The sequence below is a fragment of the Brassica napus genome, unplaced genomic scaffold (assembly GCF_020379485.1).
Source record: "Brassica napus cultivar Da-Ae unplaced genomic scaffold, Da-Ae ScsIHWf_1539;HRSCAF=2139, whole genome shotgun sequence".
Lineage (NCBI taxonomy): Eukaryota > Viridiplantae > Streptophyta > Magnoliopsida > Brassicales > Brassicaceae > Brassica > Brassica napus.
In genome coordinates this window covers 13,331-22,500 of record NW_026014956.1, presented here as the reverse complement: position 1 = coordinate 22,500, position 9,170 = coordinate 13,331, and positions in this window count along the sequence as shown.

Genomic DNA, 9,170 nt, shown 5'->3' with positions numbered 1-9,170 from the left:
AAGGCTTCAATACTTTGTGATGTGATCTTGGCTAGCAATGGAACTGAAGAGATGAATCAGCTTGAACCAGAGCTTAAGGAAGTTGAAGAAAGAACCAGGGATCTGCTTGAACCTGAAGAAACAAATGAGAAAGACCTAGAAGTACCTATTGGTCCAATGACAAGATCAAAGCAAGCAAGATTTCGACAAGCTCTTCATCAACTACTTCACACTATCCATGGCAGTCTAGAGTGTGCTTATCCAACCACTCTGGTTGTGATTCAAGCCATCTAAGACAATCATCAAGAGAGGTGTTGTGACTTGCACTCTTTTCCTTAGTTTGGTTTTGTCCCAATGGGTTTTCCAAACAAGGTTTTTAATGAGGCTTGGACACAACACTTATACATGAGCCTCTTGATGAAACTAAGCCTGAACCAGGCCCATTTCCTACCCTAATTTCGTGCATGAAGAAACCAGGAGCCTTTTCTTATTTTCAAATTTAAACTTAGTCTTTGTTTTAATTGTTTTGTGTGTTTCCAAGAAGCTGTGCATGTACAGTCTTCTTCTCTTTATATTCTGATCAAAACTCTCAATAAAATCATCAAACTCTTTTCTAATAAAAATTCTCTCTGAATCTTGTTTGATCAAGCTTGTTCTAAGTGTATTTCGGATCCTTGATCCTTACCTTGCAAGCAAACCCTTGATAGTCCAAGAGTCATTCCGCAACTCTTAGAAGTATCACTCAATCCACTGCTTATTTCATCATCACAATCATTGGAGAACATTCAGGGACGTGATCATCTCACCAAAGATCACTTCAAGTGGTATCAGAGCAGATCTCCATCATCAGGTTGTGTTTTTTTCCAGATCTGCAACTTTTAGACTTTTCATATTCTGTTATCAGATCTGTTCTAAAACCTAGATCTTGTTAGAAACGTGTTTATTAGGGTCAGATCTACCTAGAAAAAGTTTTTAAATTGCTAAATAATCTGAGTAGATTTTCGAAATTACAGAGAAAAGAACTAGGGTTCTTCATAAAAAATTTCAGAAATCTGATTATTCTAGATTCAATCCTATTACTTTCTGTTATATTATATTTCTGTGATCTCTTTTACTGGTTTTGTGTTTGGAAATTCAACAGGAACCATGGGAGAAGAAAGCAGTCAGAACAATGGAATGGATCAACTACTACTTGATGCTTTGACTGCACGCATGAATACTGTGATGATTACTTTGATGGATCAGAGACTAGAAAACTTCAGAACTGAGGTTTCCCATTCAGAACGTGAGAGATCTAGGAGGAGTCCAAATCAGTCTGCTTCAGAAAGCTATTATAGTCATAACAACATATCCAATGGCACCAGGAGAAGGAGACGTAATCAAGAAGCAAGGCCACAAACCAATGATCCTCTTGGTGGTTTGAAACTGAAGATTCCTGAGTTTAAAGGCACTGCTGATCCTGAAGAGTATTTAGAGTGGGAAAAGAAGATTGAACTTGTGTTCAATTGTAGAAACTACACACAAGAGTACAAAATGAAACTTGCTCCTACTGAGTTCAAAGAGTATGCGCTAAGTTGGTGGGATAACTTGGTTACAGCAAGAAGAAGGGCTGGAGATTTTCCTGTTGAAACCTGGAACCAGATGAAGGTGATTATGAGGAAGAGATTTGTACCAAGCCATTACCACAGAGAGCTGCACTTCAAGCTCAGAACATTGTCTCAGGGAAGTAAATCAGTTGAAGAATATTATAAGGAGATGGAAACCCTTATGCTGAGAGCTGATATACAAGAAGACAGAGAAGCAACAATGGCCAGATTCATGGGTGGTCTAAACCGAGACATCATGGACAGACTTGAAGTTCATCATTATGTTGAGATGGAAGAGCTTCTGCACAAGGCAATTATGTTTGAACAGCAGTTGAAAAGAAGAAGTTACAAGTCTAGCTATGGAACAAGCAAGCCACACTACCAGAAGGACGAAAAGACCAGAGAATCCAAACCATTCTCCAAGCCTAAAGGGGAGGAACAAAGTATTAAAGGAAAGGAAGTAGCCACTGCATCCAAAACCAGAGACATACAGTGCTACAAGTGTAAAGGTTATGGACACTATGCCAGTAGCTGCTCCAACAAAAGGGTAATACTCATCAGAGATAATGGGGAGATTGAATCAGAGGAAGAGGAACAATCTGAGTCTGAAGAAGAAAGAGTGGAGATGCCAGCTCGTGGAGAGTTACTTGTCGCAAGAAGAACACTGAATCTGCAAGCCAAGATTGTTGGAGATGAGCAAAGAGAGAATCTGTTTCATACTCGCTGTATGGTTCAAGGCAAGGTGTGCAGTTTGGTTATAGATGGAGGAAGCTGTACCAACGCTGCAAGTGAAACCATGGTTGAGAAACTTGGTCTGAAGATCATGAAAAGGCCAACAACTTACAAGTTACAGTGGCTTAATGATGAAGGAGAGCTGAGGTGAAACACCAAGTCAAGATACCATTGTCTATTGGGAAGTATGAGGATGAGATATTGTGTGATGTCTTACCAATGGATGCGGGACACATACTGCTTGGAAGGCCTTGGCAATCCGATAGAAGAACTCTTCATGATGGGTTCACAAACAGATACTCGTTTGAGTACAAGGGAAAGAAGACTGTCTTAGTTCCTTTAACACCGCAAGAAGTCCATCTTGATCAGATAGCTTTGAAGAAAAATAAAGCTTCATCAGAACCAAAGACAAAACAACCTGCCAATCTGTTGCTTCAACCAAAGGGAAGTTCTTTACCTCACTTGCTATTTGTTTTTAAAGAATGCCTAAACATAACAAAGCCAGTGCAGGATCTTCCTAGCAAAATACAGATGCTTTTGCAGGAATTCAAAGATGTTTTTCCAGAAGAAGCTCCACAAGGATTACCACCTATCAGAGGAATAGAGCATCAAATCGATTTTATTCCAGGAGCTTCACTTCCAAACAAGCCAGCCTATAGAACCAACCCTGTGGAGACCAAGGAACTACAACAACAAGTCACTGAGCTTATGGAGAAAGGTCATATCCGTGAAAGCATGAGCCCATGTGCAGTTCCAGTCTTGCTTGTACCAAAGAAAGATGGTAGTTGGAGAATGTGTGTCGATTGCAGAGCCATCAACAATATCACTGTAAAGTATCGACACCCCATTCCTAGATTAGATGATATGATTGATGAATTGCATGGTTCTAGCATCTTTTCTAAGGTTGATTTGGAAAGTGGGTATCACCAGATTAGAATGAAAGAGGGTGATGAGTGGAAAACCGCTTTTAAAACAAAACAAGGGTTATATGAATGGTTAGTGATGCCATTTCGGCTGACGAATGCACCTAGTACTTTCATGAGACTAATGAACCATGTTCTTAGATCATTTATAGGTCATTTCGTTGTGGTTTACTTTGATGACATTCTGATCTACAGTAAGAACTTGGATGAACATATTGAGCATCTTAGAAAGGTTCTAGAAGTACTTAGAAAAGAATCCTTGTTTGCTAATCTAAAGAAATGTACTTTTGGAGCAGATAACCTTGTCTTTTTAGGTTTTGTTGTGAGTGCAGAAGGTATCCAGGTTGATAAAGAAAAGATTAAAGCAATCAAAGAATGGCCAAGCCCAAAGACAGTTGGTGAAGTGAGAAGCTTTCATGGTCTAGCCGGTTTCTACAGAAAATTTGTCAAAGATTTTAGTACTTTGGCTGCACCACTGACTGAAGTAATCAAGAAAAACGTGGGGTTCAAGTGGGAACAAGCACAAGAAGAAGCATTCCAAGCCTTAAAAGAGAAACTCACCAATTCACCAGTTCTTTCTCTCCCTGATTTTTCTAAAACATTTGAAATAGAATGTGATACATCTGGTGTTGGTGTAGGTACTGTGCTTATGCAGGAGAAGAAACCTATAGCTTTCTTTAGTGAAAAGCTTGGAGGGGCTACTCTGAACTATCCAACGTATGACAAAGAGCTCTATGCGCTTGTGAGGGCTTTGCAAACTTGGCAACACTATCTCTGGCCAAAGGAGTTCGTCATCCACACTGATCATGAGTCTCTCAAACATCTCAAAGGACAACAAAAACTGAACAAGAGACATGCTAGATGGATTGAATTCATAGAAACCTTTCCTTATGTGATCAAGTACAAGAAAGGTAAGGAAAATATAGTTGCTGATGCACTATCTCGAAGGTATGTTCTCTTAAACACTCTTGAAACCAAACTACTTGGATTTGAACATATCAAAACTTTATATGCCACTGATTCTGATTTTAAGGAAATATATGCTTCTTGTGAGAAGTTTGGTCGTGGTAAATACTTCAAGAGTGATGGTTTTCTCTTCTTTGAAAATAGACTATGTGTGCCTAACTCCTCTTTGAGAGATTTGTTTGTCAAGGAAGCTCATGCAGGTGGACGTGGAGGACACTTTGGCGTGGCTAAAACACTGAATGTAATGCAAGAGCACTTCTATTGGCCACATATGAGGAGAGATGTAGAAAAATCTTGCGAAAGGTGTGTCACTTGCAAACAGGCTAAGTCCAAAGTCCAGAACCACGGTCTGTATACTCCTTTACCCATTCCTTTGCATCCATGGCATGACATTTCAATGGATTTTGTTGTTGGGTTACCTAGAACGAAAACTGGAAGAGATTCTGTGTTTGTAGTCATTGATAGGTTCTCTAAAATGGCTCACTTTATTCCATGTCATAAGACGGATGATGCTGTGAATGTTGCTAATCTGTTCTTTAAGGAAATTGTTAGACTTCATGGAATGCCTAGGACAATTGTTTCTGATAGAGACACTAAGTTTCTTAGCTTTTTTTGGAAAACCTTGTGGTCTAAATTAGGAACTAAACTGTGTTTCTCTACTACCTGTCATCCGCAGTCTGATGGACAAACTGAAGTTGTCAATAGAACATTGTCTACCTTGTTGCGTGCATTGATTAAAAAGAACCTTAGAACTTGGGAAGAATGTTTGCCACATGTAGAATTTGCTTATAATCATGCTAAGCATTCTGCAACTAAGTTCTCTCCATTTGAAATTGTCTATGGTTTCAATCCTTTAACACCTTTGGATCTAATGCCTTTACCTTTGAGTGAAAGAGTTAGCTTGGATGGACAAAAGAAAGCTGAACTTGTTAAGCAGATACATGAGAAGGCACGGATCAATATAGAAAACAAGACCAAGTTGTATGCTGAGTATGCTAACAAAGGAAGAAAGGAGATGATCTTTGAAGAAGGAGACTTAGTTTGGATACACCTGAGGAAGGACAGATTTCCTAATGAAAGAAAATCTAAACTTATGCCTAGATTGGATGGTCCTTTCAAAGTCATCAGGAAGATCAACAACAATGCCTATCAACTGGATCTCCAAGGTAAGTATAACGTTAGTTCAAGCTTCAATGTTACTGATTTAGTTCCTTATTGTGCAGAAGAAACGGATTTGAGGTCAAATCCTTCTCAAGTGGGAGAGGATGATGTGATCTTGGCTAGCAATGGAACTGAAGAGATGGATCAGCTTGAACCAGAGCTTAAGGAAGTTGAAGAAAGAACCAGGGATCTGCTTGAACCTGAAGAAACAAATGAGAAGGACCTAGAAGTACCTATTGGTCCAATGACAAGATCAAAGCAAGCAAGATTTCGACAAGCTCTTCATCAACTACTTCACACTATCCATGGCAGTCTAGAGTGTGCTTATCCAACCACTCTGGTTGTGATTCAAGCCATCTAAGACAATCATCAAGAGAGGTGTTGTGACTTGCACTCTTTTCCTTAGTTTGGTTTTGTCCCAATGGGTTTTCCAAACAAGGTTTTTAATGAGGCTTGGACACAACACTTATACATGAGCCTCTTGATGAAACTAAGCCTGAACCAGGCCCATTTCCTACCCTAATTTCGTGCATGAAGAAACCAGGAGCCTTTTCTTATTTTCAAATTTAAACTTAGTCTTTGTTTTAATTGTTTTGTGTGTTTCCAAGAAGCTGTGCATGTACAGTCTTCTTCTCTTTATATTCTGATCAAAACTCTCAATAAAATCATCAAACTCTTTTCTAATAAAAATTCTCTCTGAATCTTGTTTGATCAAGCTTGTTCTAAGTGTATTTCGGATCCTTGATCCTTACCTTGCAAGCAAACCCTTGATAGTCCAAGAGTCATTCCGCAACTCTTAGAAGTATCACTCAATCCACTGCTTATGAAATAACATCACAATCATTGGAGAACATTCAGGGACGTGATCATCTCACCAAAGATCACTTCACTTTGGCTAATCGTCGAGTTTCAGTTTGATATTGGTACAAGTTTTCCGTACGCATGATTGCGATAAGAAATGATGTATAGTTTTTGAGATTATGTTCATCATCGTCTGGATATGTTTCTAGCGTTTTAGACGAATATTAAGATTGTCGTTTGCCTATTCTTGACGATTTGCAGAAGTTTTTTTGAAGTTTGGGAGTATACAAGTATAGTATACGTACCTACTCTCCCTTTTTTTTTTTACGAAAGAAAACGGTTGAACCGATACTTTGAAGGGTTGTGTACGTTTCCTCTTCTGATGTTTGGAATGATCGATAATTCGGGACGATTTATAGACGACGCTTGGACTGTGATTTGGGTGTTTCCACGTTGACGACTTGGGATATGTCGGTTCCGAGAAAATTGCCAGAAACGAATCGGTTTTAAGACGACGTTCATGTCTCTAACTTTTTCTCTCTTTAGGAAGCGAGCTTGATATGCGTGGCGATCGTTTCTCGACTTTCGGAGAGTTTAGATCGGTTTGCAAGATCTGAGTTCTCTCGAAGATGCAGTTTTGTCCCTTCTCAGTTTTGCGTGCTCATTTCCGTTTCCTATTCTCGTGTATGTTCGCCATTTCCGATATTGGTGTTTATCCTTTGAAACTTGACATTTATCTTCCGAACTTGACTGTTATCTTCTCCTTAGATAAGACGTCGATTTTTGTAAAAAGGTTCAACGTAATCGTATAGTTAAGGCGGCTAAGGTGTTAAGTTAACCGTTGCTGTTTTATACGATTTATCTGAATCCATGCGAGAAAACAAGTCTTTGCGGGTTTTTTTTAGATCATAAAGTCTCAATGGTAACTTCAATCGCGGCGAAACAAGAGACGTTTCGATCGAGATTCGAAAGTGAACGCAAATATGGAGGTAGGGCGAGCAGGAACAAGCCAAGGAGTTTAAGATGAGTTTTACTTGTTTTTGTCGTACAATCCCAACGGAAACTCCGATTGAGACGAAACGAAAAGCGTTTCGATGAGGATTCAAAGGAGAACGCAAAGGAGGACCCTTTGAGGCCTGACAGGTCGCTATAGCGAGTGAGGATGTCATCTCGGTCGCTATAGCGAGTGGAAGGGAGCCAAGACGAGTCCAACTTGTTTTCGTCGTAAATTCTCGACGGAAACTACGATTGAGACGAAACGAAAAGCGTTTCGATGAGGATTCAAAAGACAACCCAAAGGAGGACCTTTCTGAGGCTTACAGGTTGCTACGTAGCGACTGACAGTCTGACAGGTCGCTACGTAGCGAGTGGAAGCAAGCCGAGAAGCGTCCTACTTGTTTTCGTCGTAAAATCTCAACGGAAACTCCGATTGAGACGAAACAAAAAGCGTTTCGACGAGGATTCAAAAGAGAACCCAAAGGAGGACCTTTCTGAGGCCTTACAGGTCGCTACGTAGCGACTGACAGTCTGACAGGTCGCAACGTAGCGAGTGGAAGCAAGCCGAGAAGAGTCCTACTTGTTTTCGTCGTAAAATCTCAACGGAAACTCCGATTGAGACGAAACGAAAAGCGTTTCGACGAGGATTCAAAATAGAACCCAAAGGAGGACCTTTCTGAGGCCTTACAGGTCGCTACGTAGCGACTGACAGTCTGACAGGTCGCTACGTAGCGAGTGGAAGCAAGCCGAGAAGAGTCCTACTTGTTTTCGTCGTAAAATCTCGACGGAAACTCCGATTGAGACGAAACGAAAAGCGTTTCGATGAGGATTCAAAAGACAACCCAAAGGAGGATCTTTCTGAGGCCTTACAGGTCGCTACGTAGCGACTGACAGTCTGACAGGTCGCTACGTAGCGAGTGGAAGCAAGCCGAGAAGCGTCCTACTTGTTTTCGTGGTAAAATCTCAACGGAAACTCCGATTGAGACGAAACAAAAAGCGTTTCGACGAGGATTCAAAAGAGAACCCAAAGGAGGACCTTTCTGAGGCCTTACAGGTCGCTACGTAGCGACTGACAGTATGACAGGTCGCTAAGTAGCGAGTGGAAGCAAGCCAAGAAGAGTCCTACTTGTTTTCGTCGTAAAATCTCAACGGAAACTCCGATTGAGACGAAACAAAAAGTGTTTCGACGAGGATTCAAAAGAGAGCCCAAAGGAGGACCTTTCTGAGGCCTTACAGGTCGCTACGTAGCGACTGACAGTCTGACAGGTCGCTACGTAGCGAGTGGAAGCAAGCCGAGAAGAGTCCTACTTGTTTTTGTCGTAAAATCTCAACGGAAACTCCGATTGAGACGAAACGAAAAGTGCTTCGACGAGGATTCAAAAGAGAACCCAAAGGAGGACCTTTCTGAGGCCTTACAGGTCGCTACGTAGCGGCTGACAGTCTGACAGGTCGCTACGTAGCGAGTGGAAGCAAGCCGAGAAGAGTCCTACTTGTTTTCGTCGTAAAATCTCAACGGAAACTCCGTTTGAGACAAAACGAAAAGCATTTCGACGAGGATTCAAAAGAGAACCCAAAGGAGGACCTTTCTGAGGCCTTACAGGTCGCTACGTAGCGACTGACAGTCTGACAGGTCGCTACGTAGCGAGTGGAAGCAAGCCAAGAAGAGTCCTACTTGTTTTCGTCGTAAAATCTCAACGGAAACTCCGATTGAGACGAAACAAAAAGTGTTTCGACGAGGATTCAAAAGAGAGCCCAAAGGAGGACCTTTCTGAGGCCTTACAGGTCGGTACGTAGCGACTGACAGTCTGACAGGTCGCTACGTAGCGAGTGGAAGCAAGCCGAGAAGAGTCCTACTTGTTTTTGTCGTAAAATCTCAACGGAAACTCCGATTGAGACGAAACGAAAAGTGCTTCGACGAGGATTCAAAAGAGAACCCAAAGGAGGACCTTTCTGAGGCCTTACAGGTCGCTACGTAGCGACTGACAGTCTGACAGGTCGCTACGTAGCGAGTGGAAGCAAGCCGAGA